At 41.9% G+C, this 26,827-nt stretch overlaps 1 long non-coding RNA gene across 1 annotated transcript; it reads left to right on the top strand.

Moving 5' to 3' along the window:
* The first annotated feature begins 225 nt into the window (after window positions 1-225).
* LOC122476056 lies at window positions 226-25,889 on the top strand. The gene is made up of 2 exons (XR_006295377.1): window positions 226-1,120; window positions 25,430-25,889. It is a non-coding gene; the product is annotated as an uncharacterized LOC122476056 (long non-coding RNA).
* The last annotated feature ends 938 nt before the right edge of the window (window positions 25,890-26,827 follow it).

Raw genomic sequence — 26,827 nt, 5'->3', positions numbered from 1 at the left:
ATGGATGATTGAAAGAAGTGAACCCATGGGGTATCTGGGTGGCTCAGTCGGTTAAGGCTCTGACTCTTGATTTTGACTCAGGTAATGATCTCAGGTTGTGAGACTGAGCTCTGCGTTGGGCTCTGTGCTGGGTATGAAGCCTTCTTAAGGTTCTCTCTTTCTCTCTCTCTCTCTCCCTCTGCCCCTCCCCTGCACAAGCTTGCTTTCTCTTTAAAAAAAAAAAAAAAGGAAAAGAAAGAAAGGAACCCATTGAGGTCCAGGTTATTTCCAAGCCTAGGGGCCCCAGAGGGGCAACACCTTGTGAAAAAGGTAAGGATGCCTTCAGCAGCAAGTCATGTAATTTCCCAGTAAAAATGACTTTAAAACAATGGGCTTAATAGCTCATGTGACATCCAGAGCTGGCTAAGTCCACAGTGTGACATTGCTGTCAAGGACCCAGCAATGTCCTTTCTGCCCCTCTGCTCTGCCCCCTTTAGGGTGCCATCATGTTTCCTCTTATAGACACAAACAGTTGCAGAAGTTTCAGGTGTCACACACAAACACAACACTATCCCTTCAAAAACAGGTGTGTGTATTTCTCATAGATAGCATGCAACATCTTCCCTCACATGGCCATGCATGCTGTTGCCCTCAAGAAGACCTAGGTTGGGTCATATAACCATGGCTAAATCCAGTCACTGAGGAGAGTAAAAGTATGACTGACGTAGCCACTAGTGGTGCATAGTACACAGGAGGGTGCACCCCAGAACAAAACTGGGGCTCTATCAGTAAGGGGGACTAAGGAAAGAAGCGACAGCCAATGGTGTCAACCTCTGAATTCACCAGTCTAGAAGGACTTCATATGGTTTTTTTCCCCAGTCCATTCAGAGTTGACTTCCTATTTTAGCCTTTAGAAGGCAATCTATTTCTCTTCGTTAGCCTGAATTGCTCTGCTGCCCATCCCTATATTGATCCCATGTATCTCAACTTTATTGACTTGTTTATAAAAACTCTAAGGAAGGAACCATGCATGATAATAACATATGACCTCCTCCCGTTTGCAGTGTGCATCATAATATAAAGACGGCTTCTACCTATAGTTTCATGGTTACTCAAAACATCTTGAGAAGATCAAGACCAGGTAAGTCACAAGGGGTCTTGTCCAGAGTCAAACAGCTTTTAGTTTCTTGTATTTGCTCTACAGCTCAGGTCTTCTGACTCTTTGCCCAAGGTTATCCCCTCCATTGAACAGAGTGGTGTTCAGCACATAGTCGTTAAATAAATGGATTCACATTTAAAATCTGGGGAAGTGTGCACATCACTTACTGTTTTTTGGACTTTGAGAAAATATAAAGCACTACACTATAACAAGATTGCCACTGGAGGTCGCTGTTATTTCACAAAAGGAGAATTTTTTTTTTTTTCCCAGAAAGAACAGCCTGCTCCTATCTTAAAATGCCAAGCGAAATGATAATGGTGGTTGTTACATAACATTCCCTGACTTTCCAAGGCTTTTGGAATAGAAAGCTCATGCTTAGCGTATTTAGTGTTAACATTTACCAAACATTCTGCTGACTGACATAGCTAATCTTTTTCTGTGGCGTTTCCTCTAATTTATAATTACCATTTCTTTTTTACAATGTAAAGATGGTGGGATTATTTCGTACATAGAAAATTTCTTTCCTCAACGTTGGATTTCTGCCTTGGTATATTCCCAAGGAAGGCCCATCTATATTTCCCGTATGTATAATTTGAGAGACATTTAGAATTCAAACCCTCTTTTCACCTGGGCCACCCTTGCAATTTATCTTAAGTTTCATCAATAGCTCTCATTCCTTCTCATTAAGTTTGTGCACCCCCACTTTGAAGGCCTGTGCTCCAGAATGGCATTTCCAAAGTCAGAGTTCCTCAAAATGTCTAAGGCATGAAACATGTGGTAAAAAGGAGGGTTCTTCAGTCAAGTGGCATTGGGAAATGCTGCAAAAAATAGTCCCATTTGCAGCTGCAAAACCTGATTAGCAAGTTAAATGAAGAGAAATTCAACAGCAAACAAACCCTTGGTGTAACTTTAACAAGGCTTCCAAATTTTTTGAGCAGAGGTCAACACCCTTCTGTAAAGGACCGGATAAGGAAGTATTTTAGCCTTTGTGGGTTATCCTGGGTCTCTGATGGAACTTTTCAAATCTGCCATTGTGACAGGAAGGAGGCTGTGGGCAGTGTGCGGATGAACAAGTGTGACAGCGCTCCAATACGACTTAGTTTAGAGACAGACAGTAGATCATGTAATTTTCACATGTCATGAATTACTGCTATATTGATTTTTCTCCCCCACCATTTAAAAATCTTAAAGCTTGCGGCTCTATGACCTTTGTATGCACAACATTTATATGACTTGTGCAGCCCAACAGGCAGTGGGCCTCATTTGGCCGATGAGCAGAGTTTGCTGTCTCCCGCTTTAGACCACAAACTTACTCTCCTTACGTTTTAATTTTTCATGTGGCATTTATTAAGACTGAAGATCTATAAGAATACACTTTGTCAAAGAGTGGTAGCTAACTCTTGTGATTTGTTTTTTTCAACCTAACAGCCTGCTTGCTTACTTAAGATATTAATAGGGGGAAAGCATGAGAAATCAAGGACTCTTTGGGTGGTGAGTCCGAGGAAGGCACGGTCCTCTCTCTGCCCACAGTACTGTTTCACTTAGTTCCGGTCCTAGAGCAGGGGTATGTAGAGAAACTTCATTAGGTGGTGTCACCCCGGAGCCAAGGCTTGAAGAGCTGGTGTGCCTCCGTCATGTTTATCTCCCCATTCAGAGCCACGTGACCCCACCGTTAGCTAGTACAGCCTCCAGATGGAAGCCACCTTGATGGACATTGGCTTGTTTTCAATTTTTAATATTGTAAACAATGTTGTGACCCATCGGCTATATTCCTGGATCTCTTTTTAGATCTACTGCTCCCTTAAAGAAATGACCCAGGACCCTTGTATCCAAATGTTCTTTCCCTATGCTTGTGGAAGCTGAGTTCCAGTACAGCAGCATCAGCATCATCCGGCACCTTGTTGACGATCCAAATTGGCAGTCCTCCCCCAGATCTAGGGTCCAGCAATCCGTGTTTTCATAAACCCTCCAGGTTATCCTGATGTGGGCTAAAATTTGAAAAACCACTGTTTGACAGCCACCAGACAGGACGTTCTATGAGATAAGGAAAAGAAAGTCTGAAAGCTATCATGGATTATTTGGCTAAGGCAAAACAGCTGTTAAAAAATAAGAATTGAAAGGAAGCCTGCTGGAAAGAGATGATGAGGAATTAGAAATCTGCATTTCAGCAGAGATGCTGGTGGGTATCCCAAGTGTTCTATATTGTGTAAATCTAAAAGTATATAATAGTAAGATGTCTTTGCAAAGAAAAATAAGAATAGCTTGTAAAACTTTGCAAATGAAATCACTTGTAAAACTTTGCAAATAAAAATACATCACCTCATGGAAAAACGTAAAATAACAAAATTAATTAACTTCTCAACAGATATTTCTTAGGCAATTTTTTAGCAGTTATAATTTGGTAAAGAATCAAAGTAATTCATTTAGGAAGGAGAAAAGAGAAATTCTCACAGGTTGACTAAGCAGGAAAAGGTCCAAGAATCACAATAAAAAAGGTTAATGTTTAATTTAAAAACAAGTTTTTTTTTTTCTGTCTACATTTGAAAGCCTGTGACAGGTGGTTTCCTTTTTTGAGGCGGTAGGGAATCTTCCAGTCTTATTTTATTCATTTATTTTTGTATGGAAGTGTAATTGACACACACTATCTTGCTAGCTTCAGGTGTACATCCTAGTGATTCAGTATTTTTATACATGATGAGATGACGCCACCATATGTCTAGTTACCATTGTTCACCAACATGGTTATTATGGTATTATTGACTAGATTTCCTGTGCTGTACCTCACATCTCCATGACTTATTTTATAACTGGAAGTTTGTACCTCTTAATCCCCTTCACCTATTTTGCCCAGCCCCCAGTCTCTCCTGACAGTTTGTTTCCTATATCTATGTATCTCTTTCTGTTTTGTGGTGTGGATTCATTTGTTTTGTTTTTTTAGATTCCACATTTTATTTTTTTATTAGAAAATTTTTTATAAGTTTACTTATTTATTTTGATAGACACAGAAGACAGTGCTCTCAGGGGAGGGGCAGAGAGAGAGGGAGGGAGAGAATCTCAAGCAGGCTCCACACTGCCAGCATAGAGCCTGATGTGGGGCTTGATCTCCCCAACCATGAGATCATGACCTGAGCTGAAACCAAGAGTTGGATGCTTAATGACTGAGCCACCCAGGCACCCCTAGACTCCACATTTTAAAGGAGCAAGTCTGGTGTGAGATTCATGACAGGGCTAGACTGAGCACCAACACCTTTTGGAGTAAATTTCTCCTTATACTCGGTGTTATTCTCATCTTCCTTTGAGCAATCTATTTGAGTTTGGATCAACTTTAAGTGATTACATTTAGTTCTCTAATTGTTTGTTATTATACTCATTTTTACCTTTTAGGTCTAACCTTTGTGGGGGGTTTTTTGTTGTTGTTTTTTTCAGTATTTGCCATTTATTTCCTTCTGACATTTATAAAGGTGATTATAGTTCCATACCTTTACAAGAACTATTTAGTTTGTCATATGAGGCATTCAACATATTTTCCTAATCTCTGTGACCTTGAAGGTCCTCATTTCCTAAAAGTCCATGATTCTACAATTTACCATTTGTGCCGTAGTTCTGAGATCCCAGGGCGCAAAATAAAGGAGATGGATGAATTTGTTAAGAAAAGCATTTCAGAAATAAGAATCCCAACATTAATATTTATTTTGCACTCAACTAAACACGAATCTAGATTTAGGGATGGTTCACTGCTCATATAATTAAGCTAATGTTACAGAACTGCGGAATCATGAGTCTGCAAATGAAAAGAAATGGAGATACTAAATCAAATCTAGAGTTAATGAGCCTTTTCAGGCTTCGTCGTGTTAAACAATATATTCCATTATTATAAATATTTGTAACAGTTGTAAATCAGATGATATACGATGCATTGATGAACACACTTTGGACCAAGTAGCCTGCAATTTCACAGTTATTTTGAGGAACTTTATCATATAGATGACATTTACTCCATGTCTTGCTGCACCTGTGGATGACTTTTTATTGTGACATGAATCACCATATAATGCTTGGATGGCTGAAGGTTGCCTCTAGAAATCAGAGCTGTCAGAATCCATTTTTACACAACAGATTGAAAAAATAATAAAAAGTAACTCCTTTAATTCACACTTATTATTTCTCTTATTGTGATATAGTTCCTACTCTGCTTAGGAAAGTGAAATCTATAATGATTTTTTTTTCTGTCTCTGCAAAGAAGAGTCTATTATCAAAACAATCAAAAATGACTCTGATTATTTTTCCTAAGAGAAAGTCATAACTTTTATTTTGATTTTCAAAACCCATTATAGTGGGATTCTTGGGTAGGCTTCCATATAGGGATACTAAAACAATCAGTAAATAATCTCATTTTGGAAATGGCCCCAAGAAGCAAATGGCAAATCACGAAACAAATCAACCAGCTTCAGAGTGTTCCACACAATAATCAAACATCCATTCTTGTTAGAACCTGATTTTTGTGAGTAGGGGTGTCAGAAAGACAGCAGGGTCTCCAATTCTGAGTCTCTCCCCCAGTCGGATAACCTTGTTGGATAACTTTTTTTAGAACATAACACTTAATGTATGTTATGTACCAAGCACTGTGCTAGAAGCTGAGGATACAAAGAAGAGCAAGATATAACCCTTCTTTCAGAAAACAACAGTGTCCTGCACAAATGTAATCTTGAGACAGTCATGTAAATGTTAGGCTAAGGATGTACACAGTCTGTTCGGGAAGCAAGGAGAAAGATTTCAACCCAAGGCTGTAAAGGCTGGCTTGCAGGAGGGGGGCTTTCAGGAGGAAGGCTCCCTTCCCTCCAGCCCATTCAGCATGGTACTGGTGTTGTGTAGCAGAACCAGAACTTGCCCCTAGATCTTTCCAGTGCTGTTTTAAAAATTTTTTTAATGTTTGTTTATTTTTGAGACACAGAGAGAGAGAGAGAGAGAGAGAGAGAGATGCAGAGTGTGAGCAGGAGAGGGGCAGAGAGAGAGAGAGAGAGAGAGAGAGAGAGAGAGAGAGAATCTGAAGCAGGTTCCAGGATCCAAGCTGTCAGCAAAGAGCCCGATGCGGAGTTCGAACTCACAAACCATGAGATCATGACCTGAGCCAAAGTTGGATGCTTAACTGGCTGAGCCACCCAGGCACCCGCCCCCCACCCCCCACCCCAGTGCCCTTTTTATGAACAAAGATGCCTCTTGGCAGATATTACCCTCCTTCACAGTGGTCTACGTAAGGATTGACCCATATAGTGGAATCTCCTTATTGGTGAATTTGGTAAAACTTTTTTTTTCTTTTCCCAATAAAACATTTTTGATGACAGGTAGGGATTTTCACTGCTTGCCTCTGACTAAACAGGGAATGGTACAATTGAATCTGTTTTTCTCTCAATTCATCTGTTTCCACATACCTCTTAGGGCTGCTTTAAGACCTTCTCTGAGTACAGGGATGGATGGTGAATTTCGAGGCTCCATACCACCTTAGATCAAATGGGTTAAAATGTATGTATCCATATCCCACATTAAATACAATTTACATATAATCATAAAGCAACTGAACTGAATTGCAGCTGACTAGTTGACAGCGAGGTTTATTTTGTAGATATTTAATTAATTTTTTAAATGTTTATTTATTTTGAGGGAGAGAGAGACACAGTGCGAGCAGGGGAGGGACAGAGAGAGGGGGAGACACAGAATCTGAAGCAGGCTCCAGGCTCTGAGCTGTCAGCAAGAGCCCGATGCGGGGCTCGAACTCACAGACTGCGAGATCATGACCTGAGCCGAAGTTGGACGCTTAACTGACTGAGCCACACAGGCACCCCTATATATTTTTTAATGTTTATTTATTACTGAGAGAGAGAGACACAGGGCACGAGTGTAGGGAGGGCAGAGAAAGAGAGAGACACAGAATCTGAAGCAGGCTCCAGGCTCTGAGCTGTCAGCATGACGCCCGATGCAGGGCTCTACCTCACGAACTGCGACATCATGACCTGAGCCGAAGTCAGACATTTAATCGACTGAGGTGCCCTGATATTTAATTAAATGGTGTTAAATTATCCCCCTGTGTTTTGGAATAATTTTCTTCAGGTTTCAGACATATCCCCATGCCCCTGGGAAAGCTTATTGCTGGTAGGTACATGCCTGTCCTGCCCAGGTACCTCTTTTCCTGTGATCATCTAGCCCTGCTTAGAATGAGTTAAAATACTTAAATCAAATTTTCATTATATGCTCTTTAGTATACACTATATAATAATGTACATATTATTTTATACCTATATATAAGATCAATGTTTTAATTAGCAGTTGCCACAATAATGTTCTGCAGTGAAGAACCACAAAATCTCAGTGGCATACAATAGGCTTGTATTCTTTTCTCACGAGTTTGCTGATGAGCTCTGTGTAACATACTTCTCATCTTTCTCCTGGGACCATGAACTAGCTGTGCTAGCATGAGCTTCTCCTGTTGATGGCAGAGGTGTGAGAGAGCAAGCGTAAACTCATGAGCCCTCTTGAGACCCAGACTTGGAACGGGTACAGCCACTTCTGTCTGTATTTCATTAGCAAAAGCAAGTCATAAAAGTCAAGGGGAAGAGAAATATACTCTCTCCACATCAAGGTTGTAGCAAGAGTGTGGATGTGGATAAGGGTGAAAACTTGGGGCCAATAATTGGATCTACTAAGTCACTGCCAACCGATGCAGTGTCTCCTATGCACTGTGAGTGAGCAAAAGGATTTGAAAGATGTATGCTCACCAATTGGCCTTAAAACCCATACCTGTAGGAGATGTGACCCAACTGTCCCTCCACCAGGTGGTGAGCCATGTGCCCATGATGCCACATCACCAAAGTGAACTTTCTGGGTTGGAGTTACCTTCCTCTATGCCCAGGATAACCACACTTATATGGGCATGAAGTATACTGTGGTCAAAAGCTAGATTTAAGAAGATCAGGATATTCATTTTACTTTAAAGTTAAAGGCATGGTTTCCAAGAAAAAGCTGTCTCTACCAGCTCATTGCCTTGAGACAAACAATGACTACCTTTCTGTACCAGATATTAGTTGTGTTGCCCATAATGGCCCTATTTCCTTTAAAAGTCTTTCCCTTATCTTCAGCTAATCCTTGATGCTTTGATCAGTTATTGCCTGTTACTTTAGTGATGGCGTAGACACTGGCTTTATACTGGGTTGTGGGGAATTAGGTTCTACTTGCATAAATAAGTTATAAAAAAAGCTTAGGGCAGAAAGTCACCACCATGGGGCTAAAGTGCCTGAGGATAGCTAGCAAGATATTGTAATTGGGTCACGAGTAACTTGCTACATCACCTGCAGGAAATCACTTTCCATCTGAGACCAATATACTATTGTACTTTGATCACAAATTCCACTTGCCCTCCAGACCCTTTGCTTCTTACACACACAAGTGAATGACTACCTGATTGTTTTCTCCTTGTTCACGTGTGTAAGATCTTGTTTTCCTCACGTTCACCACGTGGGTAATATCTTGTGAGCTCAATAAATATGGAAATGAAACCCCTGTTCGGGTCTCTTGTCTCCTCTCAGACATTAGCCTCTCTCATATTCAATTCTGCATCTGCTCTCTTGCCGGACAAGAGAGAACTCCAGACTCATCATCTGCAACACTGGGTATCTTTATAAATTTTTGATTATGTGTTTATTTATTTTCATTGCACATATCCTGTACACTTACTGTAAAATATTAAATACATAGATAAGGAAAAAGAGTAAAGTGCTGGGTGCTTTATGCATATTATTTCAAATACTCCTCACAACAATTCTGCAAGATAGGTATTGTTTGGCCCATTTGACGGAAGAGGAAACTGAGGAACAGTGAGATAAAGGAATTTGCCTAAGCTGACAAGGCTGGTAAGTGGCTGTTGGAATCTTCTGGCTCCATAGCCATCATACTGTGTTACATAGTGCTCATTTACTGCATACAATTCCTCCACCTGGAGCTCCATGGTATCTTTATTTTATTTCCTTAAGCCTTTAGTTAATACAAACAATAAGTACATTCTCAGTATAAAAATTTAAACGATGTAGAAATATTTAGAGTAAAAAAGTGAACGTTCACTGTCAAAATCCCCAAATATCTCCTTCCCTGGAGACAACTACTGTTGTCAATTTGGAGTGAATTTTCCCTGGCATTGTCTTATGATTTAAGAAATGCAGTTTATATTTTGTGGGTGTGTCTGTACACGTGTATGGGTATGTATGTGTGTACTTTACAGAAAAAGAGTCATATTATACCTACTCTTCTACACAATTTGTATTTCTTGCCTAACGTTTAATTTTAGAGATATGTCTGTGGCACAGTGTTAGTTAACTCTTGTACCCATTTTGCCACTCTTCAATAATGAAAGGTTTATATTCTGGGCATATACTGTTCAGAATAAAATGACACTTTCTACCCTTCCTAACAGCTAGGTGTGGCCACCTGACTAAATTTTGGGCACAAGGGTGTATATGGGAGTGTTGAGACAGATCTTAGTTCCCTTCTTTTTTTTTTTTATTTTTTTTCAACGTTTATTTATTTATTTTTGGGACAGAGAGAGACAGAGCATGAACGGGGGAGGGGCAGAGAGAGAGGGAGACACAGAATCGGAAACAGGCTCCAGGCTCCGAGCCATCAGCCCAGAGCCTGATGCGGGGCTCAAACTCACGGACCGCGAGATCGTGACCTGGCTGAAGTCGGACGCTTAACCGACTGCGCCACCCAGGCACCCCCTTAGTTCCCTTCTTTAAGAGAAAATTGCCACGTGCTGTTTGAGCCTTTCCTTCTTCGTCCTTTTTTCCACTCTGCTGTCTGCAAAGCCGATGACGCCATCCTGAGCTGCAGGGCTGGGACCGAGCACAACAGAGCAATAAGATACAGAGGTCCATGTGTCAACACCATAGAGCGACATATCAGTTCTGATCCTCCTCTCTTTGCTTCAGAGAGAAATGTATCTCTATTCTGTTAAAGCCACTGATATTTTGAGGTCTTCTGTTGTTTGCAACTGGTCTTAATCCTAGAATCCCAAGTGAGTTGCAGCAACTGGACAAACCAAAGCACGTTCCACTGTCCTACTAGAAGTGCTTAGGTGGTGGACTGCAAGGAATCAACTATTAATGGCTAGAAAGCTCATGACCCATATTTAGTTCAGTGGTCCCTACTGAATCTTGAAAGGCAGACCATCAGCTGACAGAGGCAGTAGGGTTAGGAGAAAGGAAGAAACCTCAGAATGTTGATGGCTACGTTCTCTGACATCTGGGTGCAGCGAAGTCCCACTTGAGAGAGATGAGCCCAGATCAGAGAGATCTAGCAGGAATACAGCTCCACTCTGGATGGCCTGTCTGCCTGGAATCTTCCATCTAAGTTGTCTCATTGGTTACCTGGGACCCTATATAATAGAAAAATGTTGTACCCCCAAATGGTGAAGTTATAGGCGATGACTCTGAAATAGCAGCTACAGCAAGAAGTAAAATCCCCAAGTCCTTTCAATCATGTTCTGCTAAGGGTTTCCTGACAAAAGATGGAAGCCAGCCCTGGGGCAAAAGATCCAGCTTACACTGATTGTTTTCCAAGCTGTCAGTTGCAGAAGGATTGTCAGAAGGCCTCAAGGTGGCCAAAATCAAGCTGAGCGAAAGGAGCGGGCAGCATACCGCAAGTAGGAATGAAAACTGCAGGCTCTCTAGTTCAGTCTGGAGCCAGAGTGCTGAGATCAAACCTCTTAGCTGAGCAATCCTGGAAAATTGCTTGATCTCTCCACTCAACCAAACTGATTGAGCTCCTATTATTTTGCCAAGTACCATTCATGGGCTGGGGACAACGTGACTGTTGTGGGTGTTCCAGTGAGAGGAGAGAGAGAGTTATTAAGCAAACAAATAAACTAACATGGTAATTACAGATAGTGGCAAGTGGTAAGAAGCTAATGAGGGTGACAGAGAGTGTTATCAGTGGCTATCACATCCAAGGAAAAGTTCAGATTCTACATTACTTCTAAAATCCCTCTGCGTTACTCATTACAGTGGTTTAAGGGAGCCTTGCGACAATGTTTCCCACTTGAATGCAGAACCAAATGAGAGATAAAGCAAAGGGGTCAGGGCGATCCCACTCAGATGTCAGACTTATTACTGAGAAAAGCTCATTTCGAGCACATGGCGTGGTCCATGACAAAAACAGGCTTTGGAAAATGGAGCCTCAGAACTAGACTAAGTTTCTTATCCAGCCATTGGGATGGGACACTGCTAAAGAAACTACAATTCACTCACTTAATTAAAAAAAATTTTTTTTAATGTTTATTTATTTTTGAGAGACTGAGAGAGACAGAGCGTGAGCAGGGGAGGGGCAGAGAGAGAGGGAGACACAGAATCCGAAGCAGGTTCCAGGTACTGAGCTGTCAACACAGAGCCTGACATGGGGCTCGAACTCACAAGCCGTGAGATCATGACCTGAGCTGAAGGTGGATGCTTAACCGACTGAGCCACACAGGTGCCCCTTCTCTCAGTTTAACAATAAGGCCCAAAGCAGGTAAAAATCTGATGAAAAAGAACCTCCACCATAGACTACTGCAGATTATATTTTTAGTACCTTCAAGGAATATCATTTATAAATATTTCCTTGTCTTTTATCTTGATAACAAGCAAAGCAGCCCATTCAGGGCCTTGTGTTCCCAACATTTTATGTCACGAGTGCAAAACTTTTAAGTCTCCTAAGTGTTCTCTACTAAATCTGCTCATGTCTGCTGGTTTTAGAAGTCAAGGATTCATACAAAATACAAGGTATAAGAAGTTTAATTCTCCAGTGTCATCAGTGATAATCTATAGTTACATACGGAACTAGGAATCTCACAAAAGGGGCAGTAACCTGGACTTAGGTTGTGTGTAATTGTATGAAAAGGAAGCTTACAGTGCTCACTTTGAAATGTTTCTAAGTCCCTCCATTAAACCCACTTTAGAGATGGAAAAGTTTAGTCTTGGCTCTTTGCTGCTCCATTCTGATACATCCTAAACCTAAGTCCATGTTTCTACTGAGGATAGTAGGCGCTGGTAACATGCCAGCATTACAGATAAGGTCCACTGGTGTGGGAATGTAATCTGGACCTCCCCTGTACCTTTCCTCTCTTGTGATACAGCCTCTAATGTACATTAATATCAGGGCAGAAAACTATGGCACAGGGTATTTCATTGTCTAGGACTGTCAAACTTGCCTAGGAAGCCAATTTCTCTTTAAGAGAATTTCCACAATCTCGATGCATGTGCTGACATTCTCTTTCCTGGATGTATTATTCCTCACACTCAGTTCTTGTTCTTTTTTCTCTGACATTATAGAAGAAAATTAATGGAACAGAATAAATTAGGAGGCCTGGTGCTTTATCATCTTAACTGTTCAGCAAACTTAATTGATACCTTGGGGAGATCAGGAGGTTCTTGCTGATAACTCCTTTAGAACAAAGGGCTTTTTACGTGTTTTTGTTTACTTCTATGTTCTATTTACCGTAAAGAATCTCGTATGGTTATGGTGATGTATAAATAATAAATGCAATAGCAAATATGATAAAGTTTTGGGGAGACATGACAACTTTATCCTTTTCAAATTAAACTGCAAGATTTTGTCCCAAAATTATCTATACAACTGACAAAATTGGTCATTTGATTAGATGTAAGTAAACTAAAAATCTCTAGGTTTCATTAAAATTTCTAGAATATTTATAACATTGAAAAGTAGTTCTTAGAAAGGCTGTGGAAATTCCCTTTCAAAAGTGTCTGAAATCAGATTTCTTTATTTGGGGATCATTAGGGCTAAACCTTAGATAGGTATTTTCTCAATGTCTGTTGCAACCTGTGTGTGTGTGTGTGTGTGTGTGTGTGTGTGTGTGTGTGTGTGTGAGAGAGAGAGAGAGAGAGAGAGAGAGAGAGAGAGGAAGAGAGAGAGAGAATAAGTGCATGCATATACCTGCTTTTTCTTAAGAACTGAATTAACAACTAGCATATTGGAGGCTTTCTATCTAATTTGAGGTCCATACCTGTATCAAGGTTAAAAATGATCATTTTCTAAATGAGTAACAAAGAGTAATCTTGGTGCTTTAGATTTACAGGAGTTAATTTTCTCTTATATTCTCTGTTTTTCCCGTGTGAGAGATGTGTCAGAAAGAATAAGTTCTGGAGAAATTTTAGGGCAAAAAAGAAGGGGATGTTTGTCAATTGCTCAAAATCATCAGCTGACAGGCCCCCTTGTTATTCACTTACAGTCTTCAGCTTAAAGAAGATGAGTTCTGTGGGGTTCACAGGGGGAGGAGGGTGCCCATGTCAAGAGATAGCCAAAGCTTTGAACTTGTGCTATTGAGGGTCCAGGGCAGGTCCAGTTCTTGTGGATGTCAGTTTAAGCTCTTCAACTGCCTCTTCCTTTCTTTCTTTCTTTCTTTCTTTCTTTCTTTCTTTCTTTCTTTCTAATGCTTATTTATTTTTGAAGGAGAGAGAGAGAGAGAGAGAGAGTGAGCAAGTGAGTGGGGGAGGGGCAGAGAGAGGGAGACACAGAATCCAAAGCAGGCTCCAGGCTCTGAGCTGCCAGCACAGAGCCCAACATGGGGCTCGAACTCACAGGTTGTGAGATCATGACCTGAGCCGAAGTCGGACACCCAACCGACCGAACCACCCAGGCGCCCCTCTTCAACTGCTTCTTAATGCCAATGCTCCTTAATATCTTTCAGGTTCAATTATGTATTTTCGCAGTCTAAATATTCCTGCAAAGTTGTGTATTCCTACCTGGAAATCTGGCCCTGCTTTTCCTCTAACACCCAGCCACTTTCCAAGTCCAAGCTCAATGTCACTGTCTCTAGGAGACCTTTGTTTTCCAAATTAGGATCCTGCTTTGTTTTTCTTAGTACCTTGTTCCTTTCCTTTAGAGTAATAAACATATAGAAATATATGTACAGGAAAATAATTTATAATTATATATTAAGATCTCCTACTTGGCTGAAAGTTTTTCTCCCACATTTGGCTGTGTGCTCTAACAGGGAGGGACTCCTATCTGGACAGTGCAGCACCAGATGGAAGACAGCCAGGCGGTATTTCCCGAGTGAATAAATCGGTAAATATTGCCTCACTGTCTCAGAGTGGAGTTTCTGAGCTTCTTTGTCTCTATTCAGGAATCTTCGATTGCCATTATTCCTTACCAGTTCAGGTTAAGAATTTTGGAGTCCTTCCTTTGTTGCCAAGGGGATTTAATATTTAAAAGAGTTCAATAGCAATTTGCTTTGTAAAGAAAAAAAGTCGCTTGATTGTATAAATATTCCATATTGTTTTAAAGGTTGAATTTATTTTCTCGCAAATGTTCCCTTGTCTGCAGAGTTTCACTGCTAGGGCTGGGTCCTTCCACAACTGCTTAAACCCCACTCAGGTTTCAGTAATGGACACTTTCACCTCCTGCCACCCGCACAACACAGTTTAATTGCATTTGGGAAGACTCGCTTCCTTTTTGCTTGTGGGTGGCCACAGGCGGTAACTCTGTCCTCATAACCTCTAGATGTCCAATCACTGTCAGGCCAGAGCCCGGTGGCTGTTGCTCAATCCTGATGCCAGGCAAAGCCACAGGGAAAAAATGAAGCAGATTAATGAGTGCTAATTACTCTTGAGCCAGATGATCTCCTCTTAGTGTGACAAAATAGAATGATATCCACCATACAGTCTGCTCAACTAGTCAGAAAGGTGGGGTTCTACAATCCAGATGCACGCACTGACACCCTTTCCTGGGAAACAAAACACAGCTGGGTAAACAAAGCAAAAAACCCCTCCCGGCTCTACTGTCAACCCCTGGTGACCGTCCACTTTGTCTTTTCCCTCTTATTCATAAGCATCTCAATAATTCAGTATCCACTTCGAATGCCTTGTGCTCTACATCACAGGCTATTTGACTGACGGTTGTTTAAACAGGAGAGGATGATATTTCTCCCTTAACAGGAAATCTGGACATTGGTGGTTGCTGGTGTTTGTTCAGTGGCTCCCAAAGGCAGGACGGTGGGCTGGTGTCTCTGATTCTTATATCTGTCAGAGGACGGATGCAGCCCCCAGCAGCCTCTGCTCACACATCCAGGTTCACCGGCAGGCAGGTGGCAGGGGCAGCTAGCGGCAAAGGTTTACTGCTCACTCCCATTCTCTCTTCGCCAGGAGATGGAAACCTTCCTCATAAGCTTCCCAGCTTCCTTGATTGCCACCTTACATTTTATTGGCCAGAACTAGGTTACATGACTTCTCCAGCTGGAAAATAAATGAATCATCAGTCGTCCAACCTTTATAGTAGGTAATGGAAAATGGAGAAGGGGATTGGAAGTGGCCTTTAAATAGGGATGCAGGGTCTGTAGAAGATCTGAACCTGAGACCCTGCACAGCTCTTTGCAATCTCATTTATTACAGGACGAAATCTTCACTCTTGGCGGCAACATTCTCCTTATACCTTAAGATGTTCCCCCTTCTCTCTTTGGTGCCATACCTCCCATCTGACCTTTCCTTGAAAAACTATTTGGCACCAAATCAGCAAATCACACATATATATCAGCAGAACATGTGTTATTTTTAAAAGATTACATTTTCTTTTTATCTTCAAATGTTTTTCTCCCCACCTGTAGGGTATAGTTTTCTTCTTTCTATGGGCTTTCCCCAGGTACTGCAATTCCTAGAGTAATAAATGTAGACATTCATCCCAGATTGCAATTAATTTGATATTTACTATACAAATGAATACAATCAGTAATTTTATGATTTGGGATGCATGGTGCATAGAAGCATTACTGTGAACTTCACTATATTTATTATATTTTGAAAAGGTAATGTGAGATAGATGCTCTCCTCACCCCCAGCCTTTCTAAAGTACACAGTTTAATCAAAATGTGTCCATGCTGGAGATGTTATCAAATACTAGTATCACTACTCAATACAGCCTCTTGCTTTAATCATCACAAAATTATTAGCACAAAACCTGTTGCTGAGTTGCTTCTACCTGTGGTATCATAAGTCACTGGACGCCCCTGTGGATTCACAGTTCATTTCTCCAAGAATGGCAGGGAAAAATGGACAAATGTTCTTGGTAATTGTTGACAATTCAGTATGTCATGCTAGTAAGTTACCTAATGTGCTAACTTTTCACCTGAAAGGAAAAAAAAAAAAAAAGATCAAATCTGTATAATCTTCCTATAATTGTGATTACTTACAAAAATTGATTGACCTGAACTATTTAGTGTTTTTCATCTGTATATAATTAATAATAAATGAACTCTGCAAGCTGAACAATTTTTTTTGAAATTCATTTATTTGACAGTCTTGGTTTGACCTCCTTGAAAGTACCTTGCAGCTCTGCTTTTTGTTTGCTTCGTTGATTGGGCACGGGCAATCACTCATGCATAGAAATTCTTACTGACTTACTCAATGACACTTTCTCTTTTGCATACAAATGTTATCTCTAATTTTTTTTCTGCTGTCATCAAATGTCCATGCGACATGATCTACAAATATGAAGACTGTGCTCATTCAGACAGAGTTCAGTGTTTAAATAAAATATATAGCAAAGTTAATCTGACACATACTTAATGATGTGTATAATTGTTATTGTGCTGCATGGTAATTTGGCATAAATGGTAAGCCACTCTTGTCATAGCAATGGAGAATATATTTATGCAGACAGACTCAGCATTTTTTTTTCAACGTTTTTTTATTTATTTTTGGGACAGAGAGAGACAGAGCATGAACGGGGGAGGGGCAGAGAGAGAGGGAGACACAGAATCGGAAACAGGCCTCAGGCTCCGAGCCATCAGCCCAGAGCCCGACGCGGGGCTCAAACTCCCGGACCGCGAGATCGTGACCTGGCTGAAGTCGGACGCTTAACCGACTGCGCCACCCAGGCGCCCCATGACTCAGCATTTTTATAATCAGCAGTGGGAAGAACTTGAAAGTGGGGGCCGTAAGAATGGAAATGCGGTTTGGGGAAAGCCTCTCTCCCCTACCATATGATGCCTGAATATTTACCTGTTTTCTCCCAGCTCTAGCAGATCTTAAGGAAAGGTACCTAGCATCTCAAGGTTTTTGCTATATTGATTTTTCCAGTATTTAGGTGGACTAGCATGTCAATCTACACCCGGGCTTCTTAAGCACTTAAGTGTGGGTCTCCCACGTGGATCATTTTGGAAAGAAAAGAAACTGACTAAAGGACTAAAATGTCCAACAAGGCTCAGTAAAACAAATAGGAAAGGAAATGATTTCCACATGGCATTATCTTAGCATAGGACCCCTTGGGAAGTGGCCCTTTATGTTCATGGGTGGAGAAGACAGAGAGGTTATAGCCTTATCTTGAAAAGCCTATGTATAGCCAGTTGGGGTGTGGAAAACACTTCATGAGCCCAGGTGATCATGGTGGTAGATCTCCTAATTACTCACTTAATTTCTTTTATGTTTATTTATTTTTAAGAGAGAGAGAGAGACAGAAACCGAGTGTGAGCAGGGACGGGCAGCGAGAGAGGGAGACACAGAATCTGAAGCAGGCTCCAGGCTCTGAGCTGTCAGCACAGAGCCCGATGTGGGGCTTGAACTCACAGACTGCGAGATCATGACCTGAGTTGGAGTCGGATTCCCAACCGACTGAGCCATCCAGGCACCCCTCCTAATTACTCATTTGGTTGGTATGTTAGGCAGAATTCTAAACTTAAACTTGTTGATTAAAATTATTGAAGTTCCTTCTAATCTTAAACATTATCATTTCACATAAGTATGCAGTCAGTTTGAAGTCTAGCTCCACCAGAAACATCATAACACCCTGCACCTATTCTCCCACTTCTTGAGTTGGCGTCTTGGTACTGCCTTTCTGCATTCTCGTAGTGGTAGAAGAGAGATCCGTGCAGTGAACTCTGGCCCCCCACTGGTCTTGGCTGTGAAATGGTTAGCCTGGGCTTCTCTCTGAGTAGTGACCACTAAGCTGGGACCGGTCCCATCACCGATTCTGCCGGTGTCTGCTGCAGATCCGTATACCATGTTTGTGCCTCTTTTACTTGGTCTGAGCCTCAGGTACTCCCTGGCCAACACAGCCTCACTTGGCTCCCTCTGAGCCCCTTCCATGTGTCTCTGGTTTGGATGTTTCCACCTCCTCCCTTTGCCCTTGCAAGTCCAGTGGCAGAACCTCTGGTTGTAACTCAACATTGATCCACTTCTTCCTCTATCTCCAAAGGGCATGTGGAAACTTCTGGGTTTCATCCTCCCTGAGGAAGCTAGAATTTGGTCTTCCTTTGTCAGATCACACTATGCTGGCGAGTTTCTTTTGGTATGTGTACATTGCTGCAAAGATATAGGCCACTCTGCTTCCAAAATCTGGGATGTGAAGAAGAGTAAAGCTCCCTACACTCAGTGTCCCCAGGGATTTACCTATCACATTTCCACCAACCTAGGAGAAAACCTAAAGAGACAGACACACATGGCTCATCCCTGCCTCTCCTCCCTCAAATTCCTTTTTTACTATAATCCCTGTTCCTAGAAGAAGCTTATTAATTATTTTCCTTTCTATTCTTCCAGGAACACTGAGTACATTTGGACCAGGAAGGGAGGACTTCAGGCTCCCTAGTTCCTCTGCCATATTGATAGAGAAAGACAGGTCGACCAATAGTCTAAACTGGAGGACATCTTGAAATAGTACACCCAATTACAATCTTTTCTGTAGTAAAAATCCCCCAATCTCAGGGGTATTTGCTCTTATTTAGGGTCACTTCTCCCTTTTCCCAAAGCGCAAGAGCTAAACGTCTGCCTTGAATCTACTTTCTGATTCACCCCCACCCCAGGTCCTCTGAGGGTGGCTGGGCAAACTTGGGGACTAGTCAGTTCCTGTGTTTGTGGATACATCTGAGATCAAAGAAAACCTGAGCTTTCCAGTACTGGCCATTCAGAGACCCAGGCCAGGTGTGCAGGTGGAGCTTCCTGGGAGCAAAAGTAAGTCTCAGATCTCGATTAGCTAGGGATGAGTTGTTTCTCCTATTTAAAGATAGCAGGATATATGAGATGCCACCTCCAAACCCAAACTCACATCTGTGTTCTCTTCAGCCATAGCTCTGTGACCCAGAAGGGAAAAAGGTGACAGCCGAGGTCATGTCTTGAGATCAGAATGCCTTCGCTTTCTATCTTTGTGAATTTCTCCAGCCAAACTTTGTTTCATATCCATAAGCTGTGGAGATACTTTCTGGCCTAAATATAGATTCAGAGTCTAATTTCTTTCTCCAAGGCATAATTTTTGAAGTATGTCCTGGGCCTGGGTTGCTGGCATAAGGCTTCACCCTGCTGAATGCGGCTCAGTCATTTCAAAGAGAAATAAGCTTATTTCCTTTACCCCACCCCTTTCCTCCTTTTTTTCTCCCTTTCTTTTCTTTTCTTTTCTTTTCTTTTCTTTTCTTCTCTTTTCTTTTCTTTTCTTTTCTCTTCTTTTCTTTCTTTCTTTCTTTCTTTCTTTCTTTCTTTCTCTTTCTTTCCTTCATCTGCTAATTGTCTGTAGTTGCCTATATAAATAATTTGTATTCATTGTCCCGGCATCAGGGTTGTTGGACTTTCAAATTCTCATTTGTCACCTGTCAGCAGTACAAATACGTGCTTCCACAGCTTCTTAAGGATCCCAAATGGGCTTCTTCATGCAACAAACGTGCAGATTTGTTTCCTCGGATGTGGAAAGGAAATGTAGCTTATTTAATTTGTCAGTAAGTGGTCTGCTGCCCCTCATAAGCCTAAAGTCTGTACTATGCAATCATTTGAACAGCCCTTTTAGATAATACTCCGTATCCTTATGCAAAAATGCACATTTCCTCGTCATTCCACATCGCTCCTGTCCAAGAGAGTATCTGTGTGACTGAAGAGGTGGTATAGCTTGATGATGGAGTACAGCACGCTTGGATCCACATGGTGCTTTGCGAAAAGAAATACAACAGCATGCTTATAATACACACATGTATAATACTTTATATAATGTACTGAAATACAAACTCTCTCTGTGTCCATCCACCCATTCACATATGCAACGCTTTATGTTGTTTATGAAGCTCTTAAGGAACATCTTGACGAGGGATATTCCGTGGCCATGTGCCCATTGAGGGCTGATAGTGCCATGTCTGGGTGCTCTATGGTGTGTGTTCCAGAGGCCTAAGGCCCGTGTGTCCTGGCCTGTTTTCTTACTCTTGGTCAGGCCCATCCATCTTTCCTGAGGCTTTGGCCCCACCTTGGTTCTCACTGGCTTTGCAGACAATCTTGCTTCCTTGTGCTCCCACTCCCTATCCCCAGATCCCCATGAACCAGATGGAGCATGCGTTGGGCTCTTTCTTCTTTTTCTAGTCCAGATTTCCTCCAAATCACAACTGCTTCCTGTCCCCGAGAGCAGTGATCTGAATCCTAAATGCTCAGTTCTTGCTAAAGGATTTAGAAAATACTGAGTCCCTTCAAGCCCATTGCCTTGCAGCAAAAAACCCATTTTGAATATTAGAAAGTGAAAATTAATTCTTTAAATTTTTTCAAAGGTTTATTTTTATTTTTGAGAGAGAGACAGAGTGTGAGCATGGGAAGGGCAGAGAGAGAGGGAGGGAGACACAGAATCCAAAGCAGGATCCGGGCTCTGAGCTGTCAGCACAGAGCCTGACCCGGGGCTCAAACCCACGAACCGTGAGATCATGACCTGAGCTGAGGTCAGATGCATAACTGACTGAGCCACCCAGGCGCCTCAAAAATTAACTCTTTAATTCTCTCTCCATTCCTAATGTAATAACCTTAATATCTCCTCTCCACTTCCAGCAAGCAGTTGTGTACCTCAGTCCAGCCAGAGAGAAAGTCGTGTACACAGTAATGCAAGAGAGGAAAACATGTTAGTATTCTCAAGCTTATTACTTAAGTACACAGAGTGAACAATAGTGAATAAAATGGAACAATCTCGGCTTCTTGGAGCTATAGCCTGGTGAGAGGGACAGATATTATACAAATAAGTATATAACTCTAGTTTGTAGGCAGTGCTTTGAAGGAAAACAGCTGGTAAGAGAAAAAATGCCTGTGGTTGACGGTCATAAGAGGCACAGGATAGACAGGGGCATCAGGAAAGGCCCCTGTAGAAAAGATACGGAGACTTGAGGTTGAGTAGATGTTGGTCAGGAAAAGTGCAGAGGAGAAAGTATTCCAGGTGGAGGGAACCACATATGGAATGGTTCTGAGGTGAGCGGTGTAAGAAAAAGCCAGCGGGGCACCTGGGTGGCTCAGTTAGTTAAGTGCCTGACTCTTGGTTTCGGCTCAGGTCATGATCTCATGGTTTTGTGAGTTCAAGCCCCCCCACACCCACCCTGCCCCTCCCACCCCCCGGGGCCATGCGCTGGCAGCAGGGAGCCTGCTTGGGCTTCTCTCTCTCCCTCTCTCTCTGCCCCTCCCCTACCTGTGCTGTTTCTGTCTCTCTCAAAATAAATAAATAAATAATTTGTGGGCACCTACTATGTACCAGGCACTGTCCTGGGCCTGGAGATATGGTGACAGGGAAGACAGTATCCTTGTCTTCATGGAGCTTCCATTTTAAGCAAAAAGAATTTTCCTCCAGAGATTCTGTCTTGTGACAAATACATGCCCTCTGACGCCGTTCTGCCTCCACCTGCCAGAGGGCAGCAGTCACAGCAGCCAGTCTGGCAGGGCATACCACCATTGAAGTCACCAAAGGTGACAGAATGGAGCAGGGTGTAGGAGCAGGAAATGAGAGATGGGCCCGTGTGATGTAAATCTTGCAGAGGGATGCGGAAATGCCCAGGCAGTAGCCTCTGAAGGAATCACTCAGCTGGGAGGGAGTGGTGAAGAAGATTCTCTAGTTGCGGATAAGTAAGAGCCGGCCGTCCAATTTCCCACTACTGTTAAACTTCCTCATTACATGACAAGGAGGATCATTTTATTCTAAATTTGTTCTTGGATAAATTAGGATGGCCACTGAGGAAGAATGGCTACATCTGTGTAGGCCATAAAAAGCAATGGAGCATTTTCATTCGGATTCCCATAAGCCCGTGGTTTTGCAAAAGTTGATTGCTCGCATTTGGACGTGCCATTCGAAACACGCAGATTGTACACTTGAAACTACACGCTTCCAATGTGGCAAATGCATCTAGAAAGTTAACTGGAAAAATCTGACGGGTACCCACAGCTGGCACTAATGCCTTTATAAAGGGGGTTTTGATGTATTGTAATAGTTACTAGGAATGAAATTGGAGGTATGATATTACATACATTCAAAATATTAAAAATAGTTTAAAGGATTCCGGGGAGAACCGATTTTTATTGGCCTATTATGGCTGATGAAAAAGGATGAGAAACATATATATGGTAATTAGTTATTTAGGCCTTATATCCTAATGAATGTACAGAATTTTCACACATAAATGGATCTTAATAGCTAACATAATTTTCAGATTTTAGGCTGGACCACATAAAATTCTTATCTAATGAATGCCAGGTGTTTTTTTTTAATAATAATGTCAAATTTTAATATAATTATAAGTAGAGAATCACAGACCTTTCCTTAGGCCTTTTTTTTTTTTTTTAAAGACTGCTACCACACCATCTATTACAGTATTATAATTGTAAGCTCCTTCAGGTAGGGACAGAATCCGATTCATGCTTCTTTATTCTCAGACAACACTAGAGTACCATGTAAAGCCCCACATGCAGAAGGTATTCATTATGGGTAGAACCGATCAAAGAGCTGGCATCTGAACCGTCGGCTTAGAGAAACACAATCCACAAGGAAGGTAGCGATAAGCATGGGTTTCAGAGCAAGACTGCCTGGGTTCAAATCCCAGCTCTGCTACTTACCTGACCCTGCACCTCAGTGCCCCACAAAGTGAGGAGAATCATAGTAAATACCTCACAGGGTGGTAGTGAAGATTAAATGAGTTAGTTAAAACATGTAAAGCATTTTTTAAGTTTATTTATTTTTAGAGAGAAAGAGAGCACAAGCAGGGGAGGGGAAGAGAGAGAGAGAGAGGGAGAGAGAGAGAGGAGAGAGAGAGAATCTCAAGCAGGCCCAGCACTGTCAGCATAGAGCCTGATGCGGGACTCGAACTCATGAATGGTGAGACCATGACCTGAGCTGAAGGTAAGAGCTGGCTGCTCAACTGACTGAGGAACCCAGGTGCCAAGTCAAGAGCTGGATGCCCAACCAACTGAGCCACCCAAGTGCCCCAAACACATAAAGCATTTAGAACAATGCCTGGCACAAGGGAGAGACACAATAATATTAGCTACATTATATAAGTGCACGTACTCAAAAAGAAAACATAAAATATAGCATTAATAAGCATTTTTCTACCCTTCCCCTCTACAAGTCTCCTTTCCAGACACATGCACATTTGCAGAAACATAAGCCCCTCATAAAAATAAAGAGAAGAGTTTCCTTCATAGGCTACCAGTAAAAATAATTTGGAGGCAGGCAGGGATCCTGATGTAGTGTCTGCCCCTTTAAATGAACCCAGCCTGCCCTTATAAACCTGAGATGGGATTATGTAAAAGGTCCCTGCAAGGCCTGTAAGCTCTATCCCTGGACAAATTCCAAGTCATTTTCCATCTGCCAGTAGTGCTAATCCTTGATCTTGGCGTGATTAGATAATCTTTTCAGATATTAATTTATGTGGCTTTCTTCCTGCATCTTTTCTTTTATAATGCCCCTGACAACCTTCCTCTCTCTTCCTGCTCTGCCCCCATTCAAGCTGACCTTTGACCCAGCTCTGCTTCCCTGGGTAACTGGTGGAGGTGGGGGTGAGTTGGGGGATGTGATTAACATGGAAAGCACTAGTAATCGGCACTGTCCCGACTTTCTTTGCCCAAAATCGATGCACATAACGTTAATTAGAGGGTCTGTAAAGTTGGTAGAAAGGTTAAGTGAATTTGTGGAGGTAGAAGAGTCTAGAAGAAACACAAGGGGAGAAAGATTTCTTGCAATTTGGGGAGAGGTTCTATTACATTGTGATAGGGTTTGCAATCTAACTGTTTTACCAGTAAAAGAGCTCTGAATATTATTCTCTGACAAAGTTTCAAACCTACGATGTGCTTCCAGGATTGGCTGTGCAATACACTAGGAAGCTGGGATCACAGGCACCTCATGAAAGATTTCCAAATGCAAAACTCAGGCTGGACGTGATAAAGAGCCGGCAGGCATGGGGACAAAGATTATGGGATTCTCCAAGTAAACCCTGTGGACAGCAGACCAAAATTCAGAGTGCCCCTTCCCTATGATTTGGTGATGGAGAAAGTTCTGGAATAGTAGCGAAACGCTGATGGATAGAGAAACCCCCAGAAATGACGGATATAATTTCCCACCTGTCTGGAAGAATGGGCCTCAAAATAAAAATTAACTTGATGTATACAAAATAGAGAAGTGTGATGGATTGGGCAGGTGTTTTTACCTTCTAGCAACCCTTCCCATTCCTTTTGCTAAGAGAACCTTGACCCCACTCGAGGGGTTTACATCTCCCTATTTGAGGACATGGGTGCAGCTGTAGCAGAGAGGGGAGGGCACAGGCCCAGCTTAGATCAGACTCGCCTTCTTAGGACTTTGCTTCTTCTTTTTTTCTTTTTTTAATGTTTATTTTTGAGAGAGAGAGAGCACGAGTGGGGGAAGGGAAGAGAGAGAGGGAGACACAGAATCCGAAGCAGGTTCCAGGCTCTGAGTTGTCAGCACAGAGTGCGACATGGGGCTCGAAGCCATGGACCTCAAGATCATGACCTGAGCCAAAGTCGGATGCTTAACCAACTGAGCCACCCAGGTGCCCCTTTAGGACTTTGCTTCTTAAGAGGACAGATCCAAGCATCAAAGAACTGTTGGATCTGACTGGTCCCATTTAGGACTAATCAGTTCCTGCTTCCCACATCCAGGGTGCCCTGTGTTCTGCCTTCTGCAAGAGCAGTTCTTCAGCTCTGCCTTGATTCTGAGAACTGCTTCCTACACTCACACTACATTCCTCTTCAAGTGTTAAAGGCTTTGGTTAGAAATACAAGGTTAGACAGAATTGGCCTTTTTTGTTACAACCCCTAAAAGGAACGGTTCCAGTAGCTGTTATACTGCCCTACTGTATGTAGCTTTGGATTGAGGAACCGGCGATGAATTGCAGTCATAGTTGGCCTAGGCTTTTTGCCAAGATAATGCATTTTGGCATCTCCTTTAGCTTTGCATACTGACCCGTCTGATAAGGAAGACTCATCTTTCCTTCTTGTCAGCCCAAGTGACAGAACCCTTTCACTCCCTCTCTCCCAGAATCTGCTTCACCAGGAGGAGGACCAGAGGGGTGGCCGCTGCTCCAAAATCTCCTGATCAATTAAAAGATTATCCCTCATCCTCAGTACTTCCTAAAATGAATTTTGTTTCATTAATATCCAGTTTGCAAAACATTGGCATGAGCCTATCTTGTTCTGACCAGTAGCCGACATCAAAAGCCGCATTAAGTTTTGTTCCAAAGATAAAGTGTTTTAATAATTTCTCTTTTATCCTCTTGTGTCCTTTTCCTTTCATCTGTGTTGCAGCTTCGGTTTGCTATTTACAAATGTCATGTTGAAATTTAATTGTATGAAAAATTATCTCAAAATATTAGTGAATTCACAATTGCAATCCGATTTTGAATGTCTTCATTGTTTGTTTGTTTTGCCAAAATTTAATTTGAATATATATCAGGGTTGGTTTGAATCATTCAATAATAAAATTCATTTCATACCTCTTAGATACTTTCTTGATTTTGAGTGTTTCCATTTCTCCCCTTTTCTGCAGTTTTATCATCATAATATTTTTTTGTTGTTTGTTTTCTGGGTCTTTCTTTCCTTCTTCCTTCCTTTCTTTCTTTCTTTCTTTCTTTCTTTCTTTCTTTCTTTTTTTTAGAGAGAAAAAGAATGCACATGTGCACATGGGAGAGGGGTCGAGGGAGACGGAGAGAATTTTTTAATGCAGGCTCCATGCCCAGGGCAAAGCCTGTGTCGGGGCTCAGTCTTACAACCATGAGATCATGACCTGAGCTGAAATCAAGAGTTGGGTGCTTAACTGACTGAGCCAACCAGGTATCCCAATCATCTTAATATTTTAATACATAATTTAAGAGAAGATAAAGAGTACAATACTCAATATATTAATTAACATTTTTTTAACACTTCATATTTGCAACTTATGTTGCAGCCCAAACCATTTTCAGAATAACAAAGAAAGTTAATTTAAAAAGTTCCTTGTATTTTTCTCTCTAAATATACTTTTATCAAACCTTTTTTTAATTTGTATTTTATTTTTAATTTTTTTCATGTTTATTTATATTTTAGAGAGAGAGAGAGAGTACAAGAGAGCACATGTGAGTGGGGGAGGGGCAGAGAGAGAGGGAGAGAGAGAATCCCAAGCAGGCTCCATGCTGTCAGCGTAGAGCCTGACTTGGGGTTTGATCCCAGAACCGCGAGATCATGACTTGAGCTGAAATCAAGAGTTGGACACTTAACCAACTGAGCCACCCAGGTGCCCTAATTTGTATTTTCTAAAGTCAAGTGATTGAATATTAAGAAATGGTCTAGGGGCGCCTGGGTGGCGCAGTTGGTTAAGCGTCCGACTTCAGCCAGGTCACGGTCTCGCGGTCCGCGAGTTCGAGCCCCGCGTCGGGCTCTGGGCTGATGGCTCAGAGCCCGG

The sequence above is a fragment of the Prionailurus bengalensis genome, chromosome B1 (assembly GCF_016509475.1).
Source record: "Prionailurus bengalensis isolate Pbe53 chromosome B1, Fcat_Pben_1.1_paternal_pri, whole genome shotgun sequence".
NCBI classification, from domain to species: Eukaryota; Metazoa; Chordata; class Mammalia; order Carnivora; family Felidae; genus Prionailurus; species Prionailurus bengalensis.
Note: the sequence above shows the minus strand (reverse complement) of the source record. Positions and strands in the feature narration are given on the sequence as shown.